Source organism: Pan troglodytes, chromosome 2 (genome assembly GCF_028858775.2).
Source record: "Pan troglodytes isolate AG18354 chromosome 2, NHGRI_mPanTro3-v2.0_pri, whole genome shotgun sequence".
NCBI classification, from domain to species: Eukaryota; Metazoa; Chordata; class Mammalia; order Primates; family Hominidae; genus Pan; species Pan troglodytes.
In genome coordinates this window covers 66,797,606-66,824,752 of record NC_086015.1, presented here as the reverse complement: position 1 = coordinate 66,824,752, position 27,147 = coordinate 66,797,606, and the positions used below count along the sequence as shown (strand labels likewise).

The 27,147-nt window shown below is 38.9% G+C and overlaps 1 protein-coding gene and 2 pseudogenes across 11 annotated transcripts in view; 2 read left to right on the top strand and 1 right to left on the bottom strand.

Moving 5' to 3' along the window:
* CADPS (calcium dependent secretion activator) overlaps positions 1–27,147 on the top strand; it is a 475,079-nt gene that overhangs the window by 42,396 nt on the left and 405,536 nt on the right. The gene's annotated exons all lie outside the window — the stretch shown is intronic.
* Positions 1–27,147, top strand: part of LOC104005601 (large ribosomal subunit protein eL14-like) — a 62,266-nt pseudogene that overhangs the window by 12,162 nt on the left and 22,957 nt on the right.
* Positions 13,107–13,219, bottom strand: LOC112208782 (U6 spliceosomal RNA; annotated as a pseudogene).

Genomic DNA, 27,147 nt, shown 5'->3' with positions numbered 1-27,147 from the left:
ATCTAGGCTTGGAAAATCTGCAGAACATACACAGCATAACTGCTAGGAGTAAGAATTTAGAGACCAAAGGCATCTCATTTGAAACCTGACTTCACCCCTTCCTTACTGGCTTTGGGACCCTGGGCAAATTAATTAACTTTTCAAATCCTCAGTTATCTATGAAATGGGTATTAAAGTATGTGCCTCATGGGGGTTATAAGGGTTAAATGATAGTCTTTGGCATAGTGAGTGTTCTCAATGAAAATACACTTTCATCTTGTTCATCCCCCATAAGGTATTAGGTATCCCCAAGTATCCAACCATCTTTACAACTTTTGCTTGAAAAGTGGCCATCCTGACTTGTTTTTCACACTTCACTACCAATGGAAACATCCCATTTTCAGACTTCTTGGAAAGATCTAGTTAGGGATTATATTGTATTTCCAGCTATGGGATAGATTTCTTTACACACCTGGGTGGGGGGAATCAAGAAATAGCACCCCCACACCCTCTGCAGTACATTGTCTGATCTTGTCTGCAATCAAATTATCTACTGGGATGTGGTGTTTCATATCAAGCCTTCCATCAAAACCATTAACAGGCAGTTAACAGTTGATGTGAAATTCTTGGCTCCCAGCAGCAGCTTAGGTGTATTTTTAAATATTCCGTCTGGCAGCTCAGAAGGGGAAAAAAAGCTAAAAAGGCAGCAACCAGCAGATTTTCTTCCAACAAAGATCTTTTCCCCACAACCTGTCCACCCCTTTCAAGGAAGGAATAGGTTAGAGATGCTGCACCTAAATAGCAGAGTGACCATGTTACCTAGCAACCAAACCTAAGGATGGGTGCTAGACCTGCCCACTAATTACCAGAGCAAGGAGACCCTCCCTCAGAGTGTCACTTCAACTGTAAGAGCGTTATGTTCCAGTGACTTCCGTGAAAGGTTAAGAATGATGTGAAAGCCCCCTGTGTCATGAGTTTCCTTTCAGTTGCTCAGGAGCTATGGAGAATTGAAGACCCATCAAGGATGATATTTAAAGATATGAAATAGCATGGTTACAAGTTACTTTTCCCAGACCACTTTCTGCCCTTCTTACTATGACACCAACTTCTAAAAAACCTTTTATTTTGAAATAAATGTACATTTACATACAGTTGTAAGACATAAGACAGAGATCCTATATCCCCTTTCCCCATTTTTCCCCAACAATAACATGTTGCGTAGCTATCATACAATATCACAACCAGGAAATGGACATTGATACAGTCCATCAACCTGATTCAGAGTGTGCCAGTTTTATGTGTACCATGACACCAATTTTCAGGAAAACATAATCTCCTGATCTCCTACTGAAACAAACCCCTCTCCTAACTTCTAGGAGGATCTCCTTTCTCTTTTTGATAAGTCTGATCAACTGAATAGATGACCAAAGCAGAAGTCCTTATGTCTCAGAAATTCTCAATAGTTCCACAAGAAACTGACTGTCTTCTGCCTCCACTGCATCTTCTACCACCTGCCTCAGAATTCTTGGGATAAGGCAAAAGCTATGTCCCAAGGTCACATTAGGATTTAGGATCAGGCACAGCAGCCCATTTTTCAGTTATTTATAAGTCCATGGCCTGTGCATAGAAAGACTGGCAAAGTCTACATTCTTTGAGGTCAAGGAATTTGAAGATCTTATTGTCACCCTCGCTTCTCCCCTGATGCCTTAAGTGCTGCGTAAATCTCCCAGCTCAAGTGTATGATTCTGTGTCTCTGTCAGAATGAATGATGGCTGAGGGTAGGAGAGAAAGCTTGACTTGGAGGTGTAGTCATAGGAAGGACTATTGTACCTCCATGCATAGGAAGCTGCTTTGCTTTTGGACAAGGCTGTGAAGAGCTGTTTTCAAAGTTTAAAGTTATTTTCTATGGCCAGCAGTGATGATATGAAAGGTTGCATGGAAAAGGGCTTAAGGCTAGAAGCCGGAACAATTGGAGTTTAAATCTGAGCCCCATTATTTACCATCTATGTGACAAATGGCCTTACCTTTTGAGCCTCACTTTCCTCACCAACAAGGGATTGGAGATGGAGATAACAGTGCCTACTCCATAAGGTATTCTGAGGTTTACCTGATAGAAGACGGTGGTTTTCAAACTTGAGCATGCATTGGAATTACCTGGGGGGCTTGCTGTACCTCCACGCCCGGAGTTTCAGAGTTAGTAGGTCTGATGTAAGGCCTGATCATTTGCGTTTCTGACAAGCTCCCAGGTGCTGCATTGTAGCTGCTGGTTTGCATACCACACTTTGAGAGCCTTTGGGATCCCGTTTATGATTACATTTTGGGAACCCCTAAAATAAGGACATTAAGTGCCTAATAACATATCTGACTTTGGGTATTCACCCAAGGGAAGCTAGTTCCCCTCCAAGCTAACAAGGAAAAGGTGCCCCTCCCACCCATAAAATAAACTGAGTTCTCTGACTTTCTAGAAACTGACGGAACTTCCTGGTTGACAGAAAGCCATGTCTAAACAAGCAATGTAGAACAAAAGGCTGTGAAATTATCAAGCATATATGACAAGTGTCCATAGCCAATTTTCTTATTTCCCAGTATGAGAGTGATTTCCTTTTAAAAAATAAAGCAAATTTAGGGTTAGGGGCTTTGTCCTGGATATATGTGCCTGTGTATGTGTGTGTTGGTACGTAAAGCTGACTTCATCTCTGACAAGTAATATTTTAACCAAGCAGAACTGTAATACACAGTTTTGTAGCATGTGTATGTGGGAGAGAATGTGGGAGAAGGAAGCTTGGGAAAACAAGCGTTCTTAGAAGAACTGCAAAGAACCTCTCATTAGAGAGGCAAATTAAAATATTTCAGTCCCTGGGCTATTCTTTTTAAATACACCAAATTACAGCAGTTCGTAATGGAAGAATAAACTGCAGACTTTATAGAATTACCTTTTTTTAAAGAAGTGGTGATATGCTTCACTTGTGCTGTGAGCAATATAAAGAAAATTACTCAAAATATTTTCTTTACCACTGTGGATTTTTGTTTGTTTGTTTGTTTTGTTTTGTTTTTGTAAGGGTGGATAACCAGGTATAAACCTGAAGGATTATTTTAATAATTTCTGGTGCCCTAAATTTCTTGACACTGCATGCAACCCTTGATTTCTTTTTATTAGTTCGCTCCCCTGCAGTCTCCTTACATTCTCTGACTTCTAACATTGGAGGGAATACTCTCACAACTGATGATAAAGCTTACATTTGTTCCCATAGCCTAAAACATGACTTCCAGATTCAAGGTGCTATTAAATCTGTTGCTGCCACAAAGTATAATTGACTCCATTTTTTAGCTGATGATAACTGTTGAATATTCTTACATCAAACAAACATCACTAACTCTAATTTTCTATCAAATATCTGGGCTGTGCTTTGAAATGTGTCTATGAAGACATTCTTTTTCTTTCTTTCTTTCTTTTTTCTTTTTTTTTTTTTTTTGAAGTTATAGCAACAGGTACCAAAACACAAGCTGAGAAGTATTTCAGAAGAGTAGTTGAATGACAGTGGCAATCTCAGCCTTGGATTATCAATTTGAATTTGTTTTTTTGTCCAAATCCTCTTGATGTGAGATTATTTCAGGCTGTTTTTCCCCTTGCACATTATGTAATGCCTGCAAAGAGGAGAAGTCAGAGGGAGGATCAGAGCAGGAGCCGTGGCAGAAAAACATGGGCCGTGTTAACTTAGGCTGTCATGCAACTTGTAAACCTACAGCCCCCTAAGTTCCAGCAAGATGCAACTGACAGGACTTCTGATCCCCAGTCAGTTTATTCCCAGGAAAGGCAACCAGCAGGAATTGAAATAGTAATTGCTTTCCTTTATTCAAAGACATCATGGATGAGACGATTAAAGAGATTAAGGCTTACCTCATTCAGTGCACCAGAATAAATGTAGTCTGCTTTTCTGATAGGACTGTAACTGTCAATCAAAGGATTAGGCCTTTGGGAGGTAGAAAAAGGAGGTGGCCTTAAAATGTATTTGAATTTGCAAACTACAGCTGTGTATTTTAATCCTGGAGATACGCATTGATCTTTCCCCCTCTTTGAAGTCTGCTGTTAGCTACAGGCTCTCTGGCCCCAACCACTTTTCTTATATTTTTTTAAAAAGAATATTTTAAAAACTCATTTAAAAATCATACTGCATTGAATCACCCAAAGGGAAAATATAATTAAAGTAACCATTTGTATTGCCCTCAATGAGGAAAAACTTTGGAAGTGTACTTAACTTTGGAATATACAAGTCTGATTGTTTCATCAGAAATTGCAGCACTATGTGTCTAAAAATATATTTTTCCAGCAGGTTTGGGATTTTGTACTTATAAGGAGGCTGTTTATCCATTTAGCAATTTAGCTGAGGGCCTAGTATAGGTTTTTAATCTTAGCAGCACAAGTATTCCTGTTGGTTTAAGTCTTACCACCTGAGTTAGTGCTGCCACAACACACACATTCTGTTTTCTCATTAGCTGTCACACAATTGTCTGCATCTATTAATTTTTGAAAAGATAATAGATATTCTTGGAGAAACCAAGACAAAGTGGCAGAATAAATGGCAGGTCATTTCTCATGTGGTGGCAGAACTTAAGCATTTGCAATTTTCTGACTATTGTCAGTCAAGGTTCTGGGTTCATTATCTCAACCTTGACATCTGGGTTCCTTATCTGCAAACTCAATTTCTTTCCATCATTTCCCTGCCTGAAATGTCCGATCAGCCAAGACCTGTCTCTTTTATTTTTTTAATTTAATTTTTATTTTTATTTTTATTTTTTTGAGATGGAGTCTCACTCTGTCGCACAGGCTGGAATGCAGTGGTGCGATCTTGGCTCACTGCAACCTCCACCTCCCAGGTTCAAGCCGTTCTCCTACTTCAGCCTCTTCAGTAGCAGGGATTACAGGCATGCGCCTCCACGCCCAGCTAATTTTTGTATTTTCAGTAGAGATGGGGTTTCACCGTGTAGGCCAGGCTGGTCTCGAACTCCTGACCTCAAGTGATCCACCCGTCTCGGCCTCCCAAAGTGTTGGGATTACAGGCGTGAGCCACTATGCCTGGCTGACCTTGTCTCTTAATGTTTCTATATCAAATGAGCAAGCTAATAGGTCTTTTAGAATATTTAGGAGAAATCCATCCATTTTCCCATCTATTCATCCATCCATCCATTGATTCATTTATTCAGGTGCCTACTCTGCCTCATGCCTGGTGCTCAAGACACCAGCTGTGAATAACATGCATTTATTCTCTACCCTCATGGAGTGTATAATCTAACATGGAAAGAAAATGTTTAATAAGTAATTAGGCATTTGAGGGAAGGTGAAAAAGATCAAGGGTAATGTGGTAGGCAGAATCATAAGAATGCCCGCAGTGACACTTGCCCTTAAATAATCCCCTCTGCTTTGTGTATGAGTAGAACCTGTTAATATGATAGCATTCCCTTGATAACGCCAAGTTCTATGGCAAAAGGGAAATTATCTCAGTGCTCCTAATCTAATTATAGGATCCCTTTCAAAGAAGAGCATTTTCTCCAGCCTTTAGCTGAGAGAAAGTCAGAGAGACTCTGATGCACCAACACTGGCTTGAGGGTGGATGGTCATGTGATGAAGCATGTTGATGGCCTTTAGAAGCTTAGAGCAGCCGCCAGCTGACAGCCAGCAAGGAGGCAGAGACCTCATTCCTAGAACCACAGAGAACTAAACTCTGCTAACAAACTGAGTTTGGGAATGAATTCTTCACTACAGCTTCCACATAAGAGTCCAGGTCTTATGATACCTTGAGTTCAGCCTTGGGAGACTGTTATGGGTTGAATTGTGTCCAGCAAAAATTGAACTGTGTCACCCAATGTTTATGTTGAAACCCTAACCCCTGATACATATGACTGTGTCATCATTTGGAGACAGGGTCTTTGTAGAGTTAATCAAGTTAAGATGAGATCATTAGGGTGGACCTTAATCCAGCATGACTCTGACTGGTGTCTTTATCAGATGAGGTAAATTTTGACACAGACACAGAAACACAGGAAGAATGCCATGTAAAGACACAGACATAGAGGGAAGACAGCCATGAGAAGATGGAGGCAGAGACTGGAGATGTGCTACTGCAAGCCAAGAAATTCTTGGAGCTACCAAAAGCTGAAAGAGGCAAAGAACATTCTTCCCTAGAGCCTTTGGAGGAAGCTTGTCCCTGCCAAGACCTTGAGTCTGGATTTCTAGACTCCAGAATTGCAAAATAATATATTTCTCTTGTTTTAAGCCACCCAGTTTGTGATATTTTGTTAAGGCAGCCTAGAAAACCAATACAGAGACTCTAAAGCAGAGAACCCAGGTGAGCCTGCCCAGACTTTTGACCTACAGAACTATGAGTATAATAAGTGGTGTTCTAAGCCCCTAAATTTGAAGTGATTTGTTATGTAACAATAGCAAACAAATACAGACTAGTATGAAAAGAGTGTCTAATCTACCTAATCTGAGGGTGGTTTTCCAAGAGGGATGTTTAAGATGAGGAAGAAGGCCAGGCATAGTGGCTTACGCCTGTAATCCCAGCACTTTGGGAGGCCAAGGTGGGTAGAACACAAGGTCAAGAGATTGAGATTAGCCTGGCCAACATGGTGAAACCCCATCTGTACTAAAAATACAAAAATTAGCTGGGCATGGTGGCACGTGCCTGTAGTCCCAGTTACTCAGGAGGCTGAGGCAGGAGAATGGCTTGAACCTGGGAGGCAGAGGTCACAGTGAGCCAAGATCGCACCACTGCGCTCCAGCCTGGTGACAGAGCAAGACTCTGACTCAAAAAAACAAAGAAAAAAAAAGAGGAAGAAAGAGTAAGTAGGAATTGTCTAGTAAAGAGGAGAAAGGGAAGATTGGTCCAAACAGAGGGAATGGTATATGCAAATGCCCTGAAGCTGAAAAGTGCCAGCTGCATTCAAGGAACTCAACTGTTCAGGCTTTCACCCTTCAGATAGTATTGTTATTAATGCCAGGCCTAAACTAGGTGCTAGAGATAAAATAAGGACCTGCAACTTCTTCCTTGTCCTTACTGAGCTCATATTTCAGTAAGAGAGGTTAAAAACACATAACCAGCCTAAGAAATAATAATTCCACTTTATACAGTAGGCTCTGAAGGATAAAATATAGGACTGAGGGAGAAAACCCCAGAGTATTGGATATAATATTGAAAATGAGAGGGAGAGTCATGTACCATGAATCTGGAGGGGTAGGCAATGCCAGATCAAGGAGGGTGTTGTGAATGTCTGTTTCTCTATTTGTGGAATATTTCAGAAAAGTGCTATCTCCCTTACTGAAAATTCACAGTAGCTATCCTGCTGTGATCATCTTGGCACCTTGTATGGTATACACCTGTACGTTTTCAGATTGAGCCCAGTGTACCAAATTCTAGACCATTCCCCTAACCCAACACAGGATTATACCCCTGGGGTTGAAATTATGGCTTGTTCAGGATCATTGGGCTTTTATGAAAACTCACTGCTCCCATTTGCATTGCATCTTTTTATTGCTTCTTTAATTTCAATTTATTTGTATCATGTATGTGCATGTGTGTGTGTGTGTGTGCGTGCACACATGCATATTTGTGAGGTCCCCAACTATCCTCAGTTCAATGATCCACTAGAAAGACTCAAAGATATCAGAAAAGCTGTTATACTCATGGTTACAGTTTATTTCAGAAGAGATACAGATTAAAATCAGCAAAGGAAAAAGTGCACAGGGCAGAGTTCATGGGAGACCAGGCACAAGCTTCCAGTTTTCCTCTCGAAGTGAGATCATAGGACAGTACTTATTGTTCCCAGGAACAATGTATGACAACGTGTACAGAATGCTGCCAACCAGGGAAGCTCACTCAAGACTTGATGTCCAGGATTTTTAAAATTAGGAATTGGTTACATAGGGATGGAGTGTCCATATGACTGACCTTAGTTACATAGTCTCCAACCCAAGAACCCCATCGTTAATCACATCATTAGCATAAACCATCTGCCATGGCCCAATGCCCCAGATATACAAAGACACTGTTATCAGGCAGGATATTCCAAGAGTTTAGAAGTTATCTCTCATAAGCGGATGAAGGGGGGGCCATGCCTTTCTTTGGAATGTGTAGAATTTGGACATCATAGACCTGCTGAATCCACCCTTTACTGTAATACACACACACACACACACACACACACACACATACACATACACACACAGATTGTCATTGCTTTAAACCTCACCCCAAAATTTGGTCTTCCAACATGTTGTGAGCACCATCACTAAAACCTTGGGATTGTAGCAAAAAATAAAAATCATTTTGCAGTGTTTTTTAAATATTCCTTGATGTAGTGGTTTACAAACATAGATTCACATTGTAAATATGTAACTATGCTTGGAGACATTTTTTCATTTAATTTTACTTTATTGAAGAATAATTTACATCCATTCAAACAAACAGATCTTAAGTGTACAGTTCACTGAGTTTTGACAAATACACACATAACCCACACTTCTTTTAAAATATTGACCATTTTCATCACTCTAGAAAGTTCCCTCATGCCCCCCACAGTCAATCCCTGCCCACCCACCTCCACCACCATCCCCTGGAGCCAGTAACTATTCTTATCTCTTACTAAACATTAGTTTTGCCTATTATCATAAAAGTGGAAACATACAATGTATGATCTTTTGTGTTTGGGTTTTTTTTCACCACTCAGAATAATACTATTGAAGTTCAACTATGTTGTGTGTATCAGTAGATTGTCCGTTTTAACTGCTGGGTACTTTTACATTGTTTGGCTATAACACAATTTACGTATCTATTCTCCTTTTGATGGACATTTTGACTGTCTCCAGTTTTTAGCTATTAGGAATAAAATTGCTATGCTCATTCTCATATACGTTTTTCTGTGCACATATGTTTCCATGTCTCAGGTAAATAGCTAGCAGAGAAGTTGCCATCTTGTAGGTGTATGTTTATCTCATCTGCCAAACCGTTATGCAAAGTAAAGTGGTTGTGCTATTTACACATCTCCCAGCAATGCATGAGAGTTACGGTTGCTTCACATCCTTTCCAACATTGGTCTGTCTTTTTAATTTTAGCTGTTCAAACAGGTGTGGAGTGGTATCTTATGGTAGTTTTATTTGCATTTTCCTGATACCTATTGATGTGGAGCACTTTTTCATGTGCTTATTAGCCATTCATGCACCTACCTTTCTGAGGTGTCTGGTCAAGCCTTTGTCTATTTTACAAATTCGGTGATTGGACTTTTTGCTATTGAGTTGTAGGAATGCTGTCCCTGACTTAGCCTCCCCTGAGATTTTGATACAGTAGATGTAGTGTGGGTCCCTGAAGGACTCTGACATACAAATAAGTTTAAGGACTAATGGATTAATGGGTCTGATGTCAGTTTGCTAAGACTTCAACTGTATCTGGCAGCCATAACTTGAAATTTCCCCATCCAAAGACTTGCTTGGTGATTATTATAAATTGTTAAGGAAAGCATTAGAAAAACAATTCTCAGCAGGTGGTTTCTGTCTCGCTCTGGACTTGGCGCTGAATTTTAACATCAACCTAAAGCTAGAAAATTCCTAGAATTGGACAAAGTCACTTAAACCAAATGTGGGCTCCACACAGGTATTACTATAATTATTAAAGGGCCCTTGAGTTGATTTGTAGCAGCATCCTAAACCACATCCTGTTTTTCTTCCCTCAAAGGGAAATGTGGTAATATAGACATTTGAACTTGGAAGCCCACATGCAATCTGCATTCTTTTCTAAATAAAATTGATTTGGAAACTACTTGAACCTTGTGTTAATGTTCACATTGTACCAATTTATCTAGCAGACAACCTCCCTGACCCAAAATGTTGGCTTCTTTCTACTAGGTAATTTCTTGAATTTTCATACTGATTTACACAGTACACCGAATAAGCTACCTGCTTAAAGACAGAAGAGATTAAACAAATAATTTTATCCAATTACTTAATAAACCATGGACATTTTCTCTTTAAAGGAAACTCCAGATTTGGAAGTTGTTTTGACTCATAGCTCATGGTTCTAAGGGATTAAAGGACTAAAAATTCAGAGAATTAAAGAATCAAAAAGTTTCTACAAACTTAAACATCCAAACTGTGCAGTAGATTTTTTCCTTTTCCAGGGAGCCCTGCTGGCTTAATTAAGGCAATACAAAGATGGCATGTAGATTGTATCTCATATGACAGTGTTGAATGGTGTGACAACCTGAAAAATCATGCAGAGACCCTTCCCTGTTCCTCAGGAAAGTGTGCTGAAATTGATTTGCGATGCTCACCATCATTCACCAAAAATATACCTTTCTCAATACTGTGTATCTGACCTTTCAAGATATGAGGTTCTGAAGTTAGCCAGAGAGTAAACTCAAACAAATGGTGCAGTGTCTATCAAATATTCTGTTATCGTGATGTTTACAAAGGCTCTTCAGTCAACCTTTGATTCTCCATGTAATAGAGAGGAGATATTTTAAATCCTAGTGATGTAAGGTGTTCAAATCCTTAGAGACTCCAGGTAACCTCTGCTCTAGGGACTTCATATGCCTTTGCTTTTACTTCCTGGCCTTGGACTATTTTATCTGATTCCTCCTAGGTTGAGGTGGAGAAAGGCCAAAAAAAATTTTAACTAGATCCTTCGCTTCATTCACAACTCTGGTTAGAACATTTTGATAAGGAGGAGGAGGAAAACCTGGGCTTCAGCGTAGCTTCTGGATCACTAGTAGATCTTTGTCACTGTGGACTAAAGAGATTTGAAAACTAGGGGGATTAGCACAAGATACTGAAATGTGAACAGAGTGATGACTACTTGTCAGCTCTGTTTGCTTTTCTCTAAGAGAAATTGCATTTTTAAAGCTCTCCTTTGAAAAATGTGAGGCTTTCTGAATACACAACTTCTTACAGTTCTGCACTAAGGTAGGTTCCTGCAAAGGTAGTGAGGTCATGTTTATCTAGTAGTGCTGGGAAGGCTTCATTTAGCCATGGCTGGTTTAAATATATACATAGATATTTAAAGTTATCATCAAGGGGAAATTTTCTTCCTTTTTCTCACCATGGAGTAATGTGTTTTCTCTAAATGGCTGTCCTAAGCTGCACATTGATTTTTTTGTTGTTGTTAAGTCATCTCCTATAATTTCTCTATGATGTTTGCAAATGAAGTTGTTTTAACACAAGTTACTTTCCTGGGTGGGGGAGAATAATAACATACCCACCTTTGTAAACAAATTTATTTGAGGATCAGTGGGGGTGGTGAGTGAGAGACAACCTCTAAGCCCACAAGTAGTCAATTCCTTGGGGACTGCCTCCAAAGCCTTCAGTTAGCTAAACCTTTTCCTAAAGAGACACCAGTTCAGAAACAGTTAAAATGGGAAAGGATTTTTTCCCATTACATATAGGCTTTGGTGTGCATACCACATTTTGTCTTCCTTTTGGCCATAACAATATTTCTTATAAATATGCTAAGTATTCATAGAAAGATCAGGTCAGAGTATCATGAAACTGTTAATTTAAAGCTTTACTAAAATATATGCATCCCCCACAGCCATACTCTACAGGAATTTGATCTCTCTTACAGCACAAATTGGAGAATGAAATGAGAAATCAACAATAAATATTTTAACCATTCAAGTTCTTCATATCATCATAAAAAGAACAATTTGAAGATTTCAGATATATCCCAAAGCTGTTCTAATCCAATCAGAAAAGTATAGTTATTACTCATCTTTCCTTCTTTTAAGTAAATTTGCTTGAAGAAGAGAAAGACCTGGACCTAGGGAGTGCAGGAAGGCATGGGAAAGAGAAGGGAGAGTGAGAGAGAAGGAAAGACACACACACAGAGAAAAACATGCCTTTTACTTAAAAGCCCTATCAGTTGTTTTGCCTTGATTTAGTTAGAAACTCAAAAAGGTAGAAGCAGGAAGCAGCACAATATGACCAATTTTTAACAGAAACACATGGGGCAGGAGTGTATGATAGCAAGCTTCTGCCTTTCTCATGTGTCTGATTATTTTTATGGAAGTGGTATTGAAGCATAATGAATGTCAGAGAATTCTATAAATCCTACATGCACACACCCATGTAATCTGCACCCAGATCAAGGAACAGAATGTTATCTGTCCCCCAGGAGACCCATCCTGCCCCCTGCCAGTCACTTCTCCCCCACCCCTGGTCACCATTATTCTGATTTCTCAGACCATAGATTAATTTTTCCTAGTTTTGAACTTTATATAAATGAAATCATTGTGTGATGTCTAGGGGACTGGCCTCTTCACTCACTAATTTGTGAGTTTTTTTTTTTATGTAGCAGTAGTTGATGTTCATTATGTGTAGAATTCCATTGACTATCACACAATATTTCACCCATTCTACTGCTGATGGGCATTTTGGTTGTTTCCAGTACAGGGCTATTATAATCTGTATTGCCATGATTAATCTTGAACTTACCTTGTTAGTGAATATTTACCTACATATTTTATCTTCATTTATTTTAAGAACAGCAGTCTCTCAGAATACTAAGAAGTTGAAATTTAATTTGTTTTACACAACTATATACATGTGAAAAGGACAGAACAATTTCAAAAGAATTGACTAGCTCTGTTAAGAGAGGGACCAAAAAGAAGACGGAAGTCCCGCAAAACCTGTCTTGTGAAGTTTGTGTCAAAATGGAGTTAACTTTTAAAATGTTATAGTTTGTTTAGTGATTCATTTCATTGACTAATTGCTTTGATCTTTAACGTAATAAAAACAGCTGAAAGAGGAAAAGAGTGGGTACTCCCTGTGCTTAACAATTAAGTTTCATGGAGGTAATTCGTAAGGATGGCGGAGCATAAAGTATACCCCAGCTTCATTTGAAACATGGTCTTGCAGCAACAAATTTGTGTTATATTTTCAGAATATGGCTTGACAGTTTTGAAGGAATTGTAAGTTTGAGAACCACTATAATCCAGGTTCTCTCATAGAGTAACTTCTTCCCAAGATTGAATTAGAGGTGTGGAAATTTATAAACCCATACCAAGATGCACCGTACATGTGAAACACACAGATTTAGAAGGGATTATATGTTAAAAAAGTAAAATATCGCATGAATAGGTAAAAGAAATTTTTATATGAACCGCTTCACGAATTTATGTCATCCTTGCCTAGGGGCTATGTTAATCTTCTTTGTAATCATTCCAATTTTAGTATATGTGCTGCCCAAGTGAGCGAGCATGTGTACTGATTATGTTTTTAAATGATAATGTTGTGGCTATATTGAGTTAAACATATTATGAAAATTTCACCTATTTCTTTTTATTTTATTAAGGGAGCTATAAAAATGTAAAGTTACATGTGTGGCTTCTGTTACATTTTTACTGTGTTTTTAGATCTTCACATCACCTTTCAAAGACTGGTGGTTTGGCCCAGAAAACAATGAGTTTGACAGGATTGGGGAAATGAGTTTCTCAGGTGATATATTACAAGTGCTTACTTTCAGCATCTACCAATAGATTTCAGGGCCTATGTAGATTTAGTGCAGTTGCAACTATCTTTTACCTTATTATTTCGAAGTTTCTATGGTATCATTAATATAAATTTAGTAAGTGCTGTGTGCAGAGATAAGAGAGATATATGGCCACTGTCTGTCGTTGAAAAGTTCCACATATTTCATTCATTCATTTGTTCGTTCAATAAAAATTTATTGAGCTTCTACTCTGTGTTGGCAACAAGGCAAACATGTGAGATTTGGTAGTAAATAAAGCACAGCCTCTGCTGTTTGTTGGCCACTTGTATGTTTTCTTTTGAGAAGTGTCTGTTCATGTCCTTTGCCCACTTTTCAATGGGGTTATTTGTTTTTTGCTTGCTCAGTTGCTTAATTTCCTTATAGATTCTGGACGTTAGACCTTTGTCAAATGAGTAGTTCACAAATACCTTATCTTATTCTCTAGGTTGTTTGTTGATAGTTTTCTTTGATATGCAGAAGCTCTTTAGTTTAATTAGGTCCCATTACCAATTTTTTTTTCTTGTAGTAAGTGCTTTTGAGGACTTAGTCATAAATTATTTCCCAAGGCTGATGTTCAGAATGGTATTTCCTAGGTTTTCTTCTATGATTTTAATAATTTTAGGACTTACAGTTAAGTCTTTAATACATCTCGAGTTTATTTTTATATATGTAAAATGTAGGGGTCCAGTTTGGTTCTTCTGCATATGGTTAGCCATCTATCCCAGCACCACTTATTGTATAAGGAGTCCTTTCCCCATTGCTTATTTTTGTCAACTTTGTTGAAGATCAGATGCTTGTAGGTGTGTGGCTTTATTTCTGGGTCCTCTATTCTGTTCTACTGGATTATGTGTCTGTTTTTGTACCAGTACCATGCTGTTTAGGTTACTGTGGGCTTGTAGTATAGTGTGAGGTCAGGTAATGTGATTCATCCAACTTTACTCTTTCTGCTTAGTATTGCTTTGGCTATTTGGGCCCTTTTTTGATTCCAAATAGATTTTAAAATAGTTTTTTTTTTAATTCTGTAAAAAATGACATTGGTAATTTGATAGAAATAGCATTGAGTCTGTAGATTGTTGTGGGCAATATGACCATTTTAATGATATTCTTCTAATCCGTGAGTATGGAATATTTTTCCATTTGTTTGTGTTTAAACGTTTTTGTCCAGTGCCCTTCTACTCCTGTGCTTTATCCATCAACCGCCATCCACAGCCTCAGAAAACAGCTCATTTAATTTCCACCAGAAAGTCAGAGAATCAGGAGGGTCACTAACTAAAAGGGTCTTACACATATATAAATAAATCATTTGCCTGGAGAGGCATGCCCTTGGTCTGATGCTCTCTCTTATGGAGAGATGCATAATCCACTCACTTGTAATTCAGAAAGGGGTCCAACGTCAATTTCCTAAAAGAGCTTTCTTTCAGAAGATAGAGAGGATGCATTTTGAACCATTTAATTGCTCCTATGAGTGACTTGCATAATGCCTGTAGAACTATCTAGACAGCACATGTTGCCTGAAGCAGCACATGCCAGTTGTTTTCTTTGCTGCCTTTAAAATGAAATTGCATGCACATCTGCAGCTGAATGACTCTTGATGTGTGATTGTACCTTTACCCTGATTCTAAATAGAAAAGATGGCTTTTTTATTAACTCATTTTCTAGCAGGAAGGGATCATTTCTAAGGAATGACAGTTTCTGTTTTCAGATGTCAGCTCTAGTACTCACTAACTGATGAAACTTGGACATATTAGCTAGACAGCTTGACCAGTGTCACCTCACTTGAAGGCCACCTTATGTATTAAGGCAAAAGGACTTTTTAAAAAGTGGCATTTTCTTGATTATATAGTAAAATTATGCACATTGTATAAAATGTACACATGCAGGAAAGTATATAAAAGTAACTTAACAATCACCTGTCTTTCCACCACCAAAAATAAATATCATATGTTAATATTTTTGTGTATCTCCTCCCAGTTGTTTTTGAATATTTTTAATAGTGGAAGCCATACTGTATATAATTATATATTTTGCCTCTTTTACTTGGCATTACTGTGTAAATACTTTACCTCATAATGAAAATCTTTTTAATGTAATTTGATTTTATATATACCATTACATAAGATAAACATATTATTTAGTCTTAGGAGGAAATATAGGTAGATAAAAGACATTTAAGCCATTAAAAAACACTGAGGTAGATAAAAGCAGTCTTACCATATTAAAGCCAAATAAATACTAGTATCTGTGAAGTTTAATTCATACTCCCACATAATGTCCTTTTTGTTGTTTTAAGTTTATAAATTAATTTGCTTAAATTACAACATTTAGAGACAATGGATGTCCTCATTTTGAGAAGATACTTTCTAACAAAAATCAGCTGATGAGGATTTAATAAGCACCAGCCCTTGCCCTGTATGAAAGAATTGTGAATTACCAATTACAGCATTGATGCCATTGTTCAGCTGCCTGAGCAAAACATTAGGTGGCACACCTGTCAGAGAAGGAAGAGAAGTAACTGCTGGAGAAGGTCTTAGGAAGCCTTAAGCTGGGCTTTGAATGATGGGATAGGATTGAGATAAGACTTTATAATGCACGGCTTTTAACAGTCATATGCCATATTCCTTAATCTACAAATGGTAGGTTTGCAATTATTTCTAAACAACAAATATAAATCCATAGTGCCAAATGCATGCATTTTCTTGAGGCTTCTGGTGTGGATGGTGTGTACTTCTGAGAGATGGAAATGACAAGCAGATAACTCTAGAGGTGATTATGCAATGAGCAGCTCTGAAGGAGTGCAGGAGAATGTTGGCTTACAGATTTTTTTTTTTATAAGATTGGCTGGTAGGAGGAGTGGGTGGAATATGTGGAAAAAAGAGGAGAGAGCAATTAGGTAAAAATGTTAGGCTACTCTCTTAGTTAAATATTAACAATCTTGTGGAGCATTTGACTTGATTTATTCAAATGTGCTTTCCCTCCAACTCCTTTTGCAATTTACATCACTGATTCAGCTTTTGCTGGGGCATCAACCTCTAAGAAAGCTTGATGAAAGCTAAGAACCACGGGTCCCAGTTTAAGAAGGGCTGGTTTATAAACAGAGTCTGGTTACATAAACTACTATTCCTCTATTCTGGGTTTGTTTCCCCACCACCAGTACCAGTTCCTTTGGATTTTGTATCAGGTTCATTTGAATTGGAAGGGGAAAAGAAAGCTCAGCTTAACTGATAGCCTCCTTTGTGCTTTGTGCACAGCTCTGTGCTAGGCACCAAACACACGTAAGAGCCCTGCGCCATCACAATCGCCCTAATGGGCAGCATTTCTACTTGTGGACCGGGAGTGGAAAAGCAAAGAAATGACAGTGGGATATTCAGCAGAGGAGGCTCACAGGGAACAAAGACACTCAAGAGTGAAGCTATGGTTTTAGGATACAGCTATTCAGTTTTCTATGACTTAGCATGCAAAGACATGGATTAATTCTGCTACAGAACTGTATGTTAACTGGATAATGGAAGTCATTTTGTTCTCTCAATGATTATCAGAAATTCATGCTCTGGAAAAGAACAGACAACAGACCATTTGTAAAAACAAATCCGAGTAATAAAGAAGTTAATCAGATACTTTCATGAGAATTTCCCCAATGATTTTAATATTTGGTGGGCACGTACTTGAAAAGCTGCTTCTTAGAAATTGATACTCATGAATGATAATGATGATTATATTAATAATAATAATATATGACCACTACTACTAATATGCTTTGAGTGCTCATTATAAACTGGTAGTTATATTGGGTGATTATGTGAATAAAATTGCTCATTTATTTGGCCATAGATAACATTATCGTCTTTACCTTTTAGAGGAAAAACTGAGGCCCATGTTCTCCTACATAGAAAATAGTTTTCAGTTCAAGTCCATCTGGTACCAAAACCATGCTTTTGAGGACTACTCTCCATTGCTTGTTTAGAGCTGAAAGGGATCTTAGGGAAGGTCATTTCCCAGATTAGGGGCCCATAATGGTAGTGGCTTGACCAGCATCACACAGGTCCTTAGCAGCAGAGTTAGAATTGCATCCTGGTCTGTGGTTCTAATTAGATTCAGAAAATATGCAGGCCAGTGTGGACCACTTGAAAATAATCCTGGTATTCAAAGATTATTTGTGAGTGATATGGCTATATTGTGGCAATTGCAGCAAAATTAAAAAGCAATGTTTTATGTTAAGATGTAATTGTATGTGTTCAGAATGATGGGGGTGAGAGTCTATTAAATAAACACCTACAGTGTCTTTATATTCTGATGTGTATGGTATTACCATACACATATTCATTTCATGGATATTATGCATCATCTACTGTATGACAGGCACTGTGCCAGAGGATGAAAATACAGCAATAGGCAAGACAAACCTCATCCCTCCTCTTGTGGACCTGACGTTCTAGTGGAATAAGACAGAAGACTGTTCAAGTAATTAATAAGAAAACCACCAGATAGTGATAAGTGCTTTGTATAATGTTAAAGCTGGGTGATGCAACAGAGACTTCCTGGGAGCTACTTTAGATTGGGCAGTCTGGGGAGATGGCAATTAGGCTGAAACCTGAACAACAAAAGGAAACAGTCACATGAGATAAGAGGAATGAGTATTCCTGGCAAATGTAAGGATGATTGCTGTGGAAAAGCTCTGAGAAAGGACAAACCCTGAGATTGGCTTGCTTGAGGAAGAGAAAGAAGGCCTGTGGCACTGGCACCCAGTGAAAGAGGGCAAAGGTAGTAACATCACAGAGGTGCCCAGGGGTTTGCTCTTGTGGGTATTTTTGAGCCAGAGGAAACAGTTTGAATGCTATTCTAAGTGCAATGGAAAGCCATTGGAAGTTTCAGGCAGGAGGAGCAACGTGATTCAATATATTTTTTTTTAAAGATCACTAACATCTAGAAAGTATGAAAAGCAACAGTGGGAGCTGGGATTTCAATGAGGAAACATGACAATTGATCAGCAAAGGACTGTGGCAAGGATTCAAGTGGCAGCAGTGCAGATGTACAGAGGTAGTAGGATCTGAGCTATATCTGGCAATAGACTCAACAGAACTTGACGATGGATTAAGTGAAGGAAAAAGAAAGAAAAAGCTAAATCAAGAATAATGTCTACAATTTTTGGTTTGTGCAGTTGAGTACATGGTGGTATTGTTTATTGAGTTGGAGGAGGAAGAGTTGGAGGAGGAAGAGGTTTAGGATGGAAAAGTCCAGAATTTTGTTTGGGTTGTGTTAGGTTTGAAATGCATATTGTACTCCACCATCCAGGTAGAGGCATCCGTTAAGCATTGGATCTAAGAGTCTAGTGCTTAGTGGAAGGTCAAGGCTAGAGATACAGTTTTGAGTGGTATTTGCATAGAAGGTGGCACTTAAGGCCACCTATTAGATGATAACATCTAAAGAGAAAGGACACTGAGGAAAGGATACCCAGGACAGGGCCCTGGCACTCCCCAACATTTGACATCCATCAAATAAACCATGGATTCTGGGAAGGAAGGTCAGGGAGTCAGAAGGAAAACCAGAAGAATGGTACCTTGCAACCCAAGAGAAGTTATACAAATAAGATATAGCTGAGTGCCACTAAGGAAAATAAAGAATGATGATGACAAATAGCAATCAACCTGGGCCTGAAGCAGGACCTTTTGACCCCACCCTTTGACCCTGAAGACTTTACGAATAGGTAACCAGACCACCAGGAGAGCTTCAGGCTCTCTCTCTTTGTCCACTTTTACTTTTTTTCTCCCATTCTCTGCCTCTTGACCTCTCTAAGTCTCATTTTTCTGGAGAGTCAGACTCAAAATCTTGTACCTCGGTTTTCTCATAAGGCTAGCAATCTTTTATCTCATTTATTATTTTTATTCCATTTAGATATATTCAGCATTTCATTCCATTTAGAAACATTCAGCGTTTAGAAATATCAAATTGAGGCTGGGTGCAGTGGCTCATACCTGTAATCCCAGCACTTTGGGAGGCTGAGGCTGGCGGATCATGAGGTCAGGAGTTCAAGACCAGTCTGGCCAACATAGTGAAACCCCATCTCTACTAAAAATACAAAAAATTAGCTGGGTGTGGTGATGTGCGCCTGTAGTCCCAGCTACTCGGGAGGCTGAGGCAGGAGAATCACGTGAACCCAGGAGGTGGAGTTTGCAGTTAGCTGAGATTACACCATTGCACTCCAACCTGGGCAACAGTGCAAGACTCTGTCTCAAAAAAAAAGAAAGAAAGAAAGAAAGAAAAAAGAAATACCAAGTTGGTAGTACCTAAAAATTGATGGGAAATAGCACCCTCTTGACAAAATCTAGATATATAACAGTTGACCCAGGAAAATGAACCTCAGTAGAAATAATGGCCAATGAAAAAAATCACTGTGGCAATATATATTTGAAATCATTGTGAATAAAAACTGGCAGATGAAGTAAATATGTATTAAAGATTTTCAAAAGAAATGAGCTCACCCCTATGAAAATAATTGATAAAATAAAAATATTGAAAAATTGGAAATGAGTTTATCGTGTTGGATAGAAACTTGATTGAAGAATCATGGCCAGGCTCGGTGGCTCATACCTGTAATCCCAGCACTTTGGGAGGCCGAGGCAGGTGAAGTACTTGAACTCCTGAGTGTGAGACCAGCTTGGCCAACATGATGAAACCTCATCTCTACTAAAAATGCAAAAATTAGCTGGGTGTAATGGTGGGCACCTGTAATCCCAGCTACTTGGGAAGCTGAGGCAGGAGAATCACTTGTACCCAGGAGGCGGAGGTTGCAGTGAGCTGAGATCATGCCAGTGCCCTCCAGCCTGGGCGACAAGAGCAAAACTACGTCTCAAAAAAAAAAAAAAAAGGAAATTTGATTAAAGAATTAAATTGGCTTACTGATATTTGTCCAAGAAACAACTGCCTTGATGAAGATTCCCCAGTGTTGATTTAAGTCTGATTAATGTTTGTAATCAAGACATTTAGACATTTGTGGCATTGAAATGGCAGGGTCAAACCCTTGGGTCAAAATGTCTTATTCCCTGATAGACCCATTTTGTGCAATAATATATCATGAAAACAAACTATCTTTAAAATACAGGAATTAAAGACTCATTGAAGTCATCTTTAATTTCAAAGCCCTTGATTTTAAAAAGCGATCTCTTTTGGACTGTAGCCTTCACTGTCCCAAGACTATAAATGTTAGAGAGGAAATAATTATTCCAGAATCTTATTCAGGAAGAGTTGCAGATTCCTTGCCTGAGCAAGGACAATTTCTAAATTAGTGTCATTTGAATTAGTGCCTTTTCAACTGCAGACAGTTCTTTCAAAAATACTTGCTTGTTCTTATGCTTGTTTCCTTTTTTAAAAAAATCACATTGGTTTGCAATTGAGGTTAATATTAATTAAACTCTATTTTGATCATTAAATTCAGTAACATACTCTGCCAATTACTAGCTGTATGTCCTTAAATACATTACCTAATTTCTCTAATCCTGTTTCCTCAACCATAAAGGGGACCAGTAACACACACCCCACAGGGTTATTGTCAGGACTAAGTGAGAGGAAGACTTTAATGCCCTGTTTCTTTTTATTTATTTGGAGACAGGGTTTTGCTCTGTTGTCCAGACTGGAGTGCAGTGGAGATCACAGCTCTCTGCAGCCTTGATCTCCCATACTCAAGCAATCTTCCTGCCTCAGCCTTCTGAGTAACTAGGAATACAGTTGCATGCCACCACACCCGGCTAATTTTTTTTTTTTTTTTTAACTAAAGACGAGGTCTTGCTATGTTGCCCAGGCTGAATGCCCTGGTTTAAAGTAGATGCTCAATGAAAGTCTTTACTATTGCTACTATTGTTAGTATACTGTACATTTTCTATGTACACAACGTAATTACTTTAGTTATTTGGTCTGAACAATTTGTCTCCCAAATAGTTTGAAAATTTTCCCAGGGAAGGGTTAGGCTCTCATCCTTTATTAGTGTCTTTCCTTCCTCTGTATCAGTCATAGCAGAACACAGCTGGCAGAACACAGCTGCCTCGCCCAGACTGGGTAATTGAGGGGTACATTATGAAGGGATTATTTAAAGAAGGTTGGACAGAGCAAGGAAAAGCCATAAGGGATGGAGAAACACCCTGGGGCTAGCAACAGCAGGGAGCCCATAGTTTGTAGAGGCAGGGGAGGAGGTTACTGGTGACAGCTTGGGGCACAAAAGACAGGCCACTGAACAAGAACTGTGGTTTTAGATAGAGAAGTGCCAAAATGCTCTCTGGGAGGAAGGAGCCAGTAGATTAAATACTCCAACCTCTTTCTCTTCCCACCCTGATCTCCTGCTGGTGCCTCTCATTAGCTGAGCTCAACAGAGAAGCATCAGGCAAGGAAGCTGGTTACAGCAGTCTATAGAAATCAGCATCCCTGAACACAGAGCAGAGGGGAAAAGGGAAGAGAATGGATCTAGGGAAGTAAAATGAGATTAGGCAGCAGAGCCTCTCCAGCCTTCAGTTAGCACAGCTGCTTTACATATAGTTAGTGCTGATACATGTTTGTGGAAGGAAGGGAAAGGAAAACTGACTGAAGGCAGTTCATAAACTATAGACAACTCATCTTTAAATAAAGATTGAGAAAAACACTACGTAATAGCATAGTAGTTTCGAGGTAAGATTTGAAATCAGACCAACCCCAGTGTGAAATCAGACCAATCCCTTAGTGCTTCCTAATGGAGTGATCAAAGGCAGTTACTAAATGACTTAGCTTCAGTTTCTTCCTCAGACAAAGGGAGATAAGGTTAATACCTACTTCATAGGTTGCCTTTGAGGAGTAACTGAGAGGATGGATACAGTACACTGGGCACAGAAAGCAGCGCTTGAGAAATGTTAGCAAATGAATTCTCAATAACAGTGAGCGGTTCTCAACTGGGGGCAATTTTGACCCCTAACCCCATTCCAGGGAACATTCTGCAGTGTCAGGAGGTATTTTTGGTTGTAACAACTGGGGAGTGCTATAGGCATGTAGTTAGTAGAAGCCTTGAATCCTACTTAAATATCCCACCATGCCTAGGACTGCCACCCACAACAAAGAATTATCTGGTCCTAAATGTCAATAGCTCCGAGGTGAGAAATCCTTCCCTGTACTGATTTCATCTCTGTGTTTCCATCCTTGGGCCTCTGTATTTCTTGATACTGGTTCTTAAAATCCTTGATTATTTATACTTTGTTCACTCTCAGTAAATTTGAGATTTTTGTCCTCCTCTTCCCATTATAAGGTCAGGACATACTGTGTCTATGGCACTTCAACACTATGTGATTTTGTCTTTTCACCATTTGAAGTAAATAAATATATAAATAAATAAAGATAAAATATAAATCACTGTGATACATTGTAATCTGAACTACAGCCACCCAGTATTAAAGCACTTATGTCAAATACGTGCTATAGATTTGCAAGGCAACAACAATACACAATACAGAGCTATTTCTCGGGGTGTTTCAAATCGCCAGGGAGCAACATATTGAAACATGCTGTTACTGCAGCTCTAATCTCTGATGAACCTCTTCCCGAAAGAAAAAAAAAAGCCAAAAATAAACTCGTAAAGCTAGTGAGTCTAAACTAGGTCAGTGGAATTAAACATTAATATAAATAAGGGCTGTCCTTCAACATAATGGGAATGTATTTCCTCTCTCTCTCAGTCACTCACCCCTCTCACCCAACTCAGCCCTATTCTACCCAGAATCGCCCCTGGCAACAGTGGCCTTTCCTCTTGAGAAAGCTATTAAAATAGAATGCCCTTGGCCTCAAGATGGCTCTGAGTCCTCACTATGTGTTTCATCTCCTCCAGCCTCAAAGGGGGAGTGGTTTTCCCAGCTCCCAAGTTTTTTCATTTATCTGTCCATTCATTCATCCATCAAATATTTATTGTGGTCCTTGAATTAAGCAGTACAGACATAATGGTCCCTGTCCACATGTAGCATGTAATCAACTGGGGGATGGAGACATTCATCAAGTAAGCAAACAAATTAATACGTCCTGATTGTGACCAGGGCTGTTCAAGGAGCAGGGAGGCACCAGAGAAAATAAAATCAGAGTCCTACTGAGGCAGTGTGGTCAGGAAAGGTCTTTTTGAGGTAATGACATTTCCAGTGACATTAGAAGGCCTTCTAAAAGAAAGGCGGGAAAAGGGTACCTAGGAAGAAGGACCAGCCTGTGCAAAGGCCCCAAGGCAGGGAAAAGTGGGATCTGTTGAGGGACTAGAAATTGGCAAATGAGGCTTCACTGGTGAGAGGATGTAGGACAAGATCAGCAGGAGAAGAACTTGAAGTTACCCTGAAAGTTATCCTCTCGTATCCTGGGAAAATGAGAGGATTTTTAAGCTACACGGTGACTTACTATCTATTAACATTTAGAGTGCTTTTTCTATGGGCCAAAAACACTTTACAGATGACAATGCTAACACTCACATTCACCTTGTGAGATAAGAATGATTGTTATACCCACTTTTACAGATGAAAAGTGGAGGCACAAGGAGGGTAAGGAACCCAGGATCATATAGTTATATATCAGGGTTTCTCATCTCACCACTGTTGACACGTGGGGCAAGGGCCATCACGTTCATTTTGAGATGTTTAGCAGCAACACAGCCTTCTACCCACTAGATGCCTGTAGCAGTCTCCCCCTCACCTCCAGTTGTGACAGCTAAAAAATATGTCCAGACTTTTCCAAATAGCCCTGAGGAAGAGGTGAGCAAAATCCTCTCTGGTTGAGAATCCCTGCTATATAGAAAAAAAAAAAAAGGAAAGCATCTCAAATGCCATTATTCAGTAATGCCCCTACCTTAATGTCTTACAGGCTCTTTAATAAGCTTTCTCTCTGTTTTCAAGGATCATTCGTCTCAGATCAAGGCTTCTCTCCTTCCCCAGCTAGTGGATACTTGATCTTGTGGATCTACCCACTCAGTAAATCACCCAGCAGGTGTAGCAATGTGGAGTTGCATGGTTCAGCTCTCCTATGCATTAAAACACATCTTGAAGGCAGAATAGTGGAGGTTGCTAAGAGGAGGCAAAGCATAGAAGAGGCCAGTGTTCTGTGCCTCAGCCCTGTCCTTTCCTAAGTGTTCTTCTTGCTCATCTCAGAAGCCTACTCAGCACTACTAGGTGACTGCCTTCTGAGTCTGAGAACTAGTGCCTCTTAACAGTGTGGACGTATTGCTGGAAATGACCTATTTGGGGACACAGAAAAATGCCTCTTTTCTCTGGATCAACATTCTGAACCAGACCAGAGAATAGTAGGAAAGAGCAGGATGGCTGGGAATTGCTTAGTTGACCCTTGGGAAAGATTGTACACCATAATGAACTAACTTCAGTTTCCTGATTTGAAAAACTATGAAGGTGTCAAGCATTATGAATGTCCACTGGATAAGTAATCTATCAGTGTTTGTTTATTCATTCAATTCATTCAATACCTGGGATTTTAAAGGTAGATTTTTAGCTCTTTTCACTTTGAAACCACCACCTTCATCCAGGGTCTCTAAATCGACCCTCATCGAAATCCATCAGCCAGAGATTCACTGATTCATTCAATTAAAATGTTTTAGGTGCCTATCACTTTGAAGATGCTGGGCACCTGTTAGAGAGATTAGGAGAGGTTGACCTAATCTTGAAGAGGGGTGAGTGGGAGGTGGCTCAGTGAATATGAAGGCAGTTTAGAGATTTGAAGAATGAGTAGAAGTGAATTAGGTAAAGAAAGTGGTAAGAAGGAAAACATTCCGGGCAAAGAGTACAACGTTTACAAAGAGCCAGCAGACAAGCTGGTTTTGTAGGTGCAGAATTTTTGGACAATATTTCAAGAAACTCATGAGAGTGTGTTTTACAGGTATGTAGGTTTGTGTGTGTGCACATGTGTGCATGTGTGTCTTAATTTGGCATCATTATGCACTGTCCACACTCCATAATACTAGGTTATAGTCAAAATTTGGCTTGGCCTTATGTGTCCTGTGGCTTAATCATGTTCCACTGATACATATTATTTGCTTACACAGAACAGACTTTTGCTGTGTAGGTCAGCTTTGGGAGGCAAAGCTGCCAATCTGAATCTTTCTCCTCACAAAGACTTCACTGGATAGAAACCACAAAGCAATGTTTAAAACAAGCAAAGTGTGCTAAAACAAAGAGTGATGTCTGCACAATTGTGTCCAACAAAATAACTATAAAGAAAAAAATTAAGATTCAGGAAAATCTAGACAGGCTCGATGATTACAACAGTAGAAAGAACATACATTTTGAGGTCAGAACCACCTGGGTGTAAATCTCACCTTCACCTCATGTGTGGCCCTGAACAAAGTAGCTTCACTCAGCTGGGCCTTTTTTTTTAATCTGTAAAACGGGGTAATGACACCTGCTTCACAGGTCAGTTTAGGAGTAGAGATGATTTGTGAACAACACCTGGCACATATTGGCTTTAAATAAGTGGTAGCTACTATTACGGTTATTAATATCAAATTAAAATCAAACATTAATATCTAATTTGCTGGATTTTAAACATGGAACCACAGATTTCATTTACAGCTTCCTGATAGCCACAGCACAACAGGAAAGTCACATATTTTTCATGAATAAAAGCATAAAAATTCCTTAAGGAAAGACAAGATTATCTGGGACCTTATGCATGAAATAATGTTTTTCCTGGATTTTCATTGAGGTCTCACTGAGAAATATAGGAGACAATATCTTTAACATCATCCCTATGGCAAATAAATATAAATTATATGTGCTTATTTCTTTTTTTAATCTTTCAGAGTAAGCCAAAGTCATAAAACCAAAGAACAGTTGTGGGGCAGAGATTATTTCTAATTCAACTTTAAGTCTGCCAAAAAATTCTTGCATCAATGGCATTTATGGAGTAGATCATCTGTTCTTTCTTTTCTTATATTATAAGCACATATTTAACTAGTGTTCTTGAAGCACTATCTGTTAGTTAAGCCTCTCAGTAACTCTTCAGGGTTTGTGGTATAATGCCCACTCTGCAGATGAAGAAACAAGTTCACAGTCCAAGGTTAGTCACCACATTAGGAAGTGGGGAAACCAGGACTTAAATCAAGATCCATTTGACTGACTTGACTCTTACTATCTACCCCAGCCTACCGCCTTAACAAATGTAGCTAAGCTCTGTTTTCCTCTGATGGGAAAATAAGGGTTTTGTATAAAAATAGAAAGAAGGAAAATTAAATTGGGGGCTCTAGGTGTAAAATTGTTTTATTACTAAGACATCGAGAAAGAATGTTTTGTAAATGAGTTTTCTGGGAGAGATGTTTTAATCTTTTTGTTGTTGTTTTGGTTTATTCCAAACCATTTAACTAAAATGACATAGATAAAAAGCATATTAAGAAACACATTTAACAAAATCATGGCACTACAATATACATACCAAATTGCATGGGTGGCTCTGATTTTGAATTCTGTGCCTTCAAAACCCAGCAGAAATAAATGAACATGTTTATATTAACAAGGATAACGCAAATCTGTAATCTGTAATTTAAACATATTTCTATATTTAATAAGTCATGTTAACTCACATTCAGTAAACACACAGTAAACTCACATTTAAAATATCTTCCCAGTAAATTTAGTTTTCATTTTTTCTACATGATTCTGGAAAAGCATATAATAAA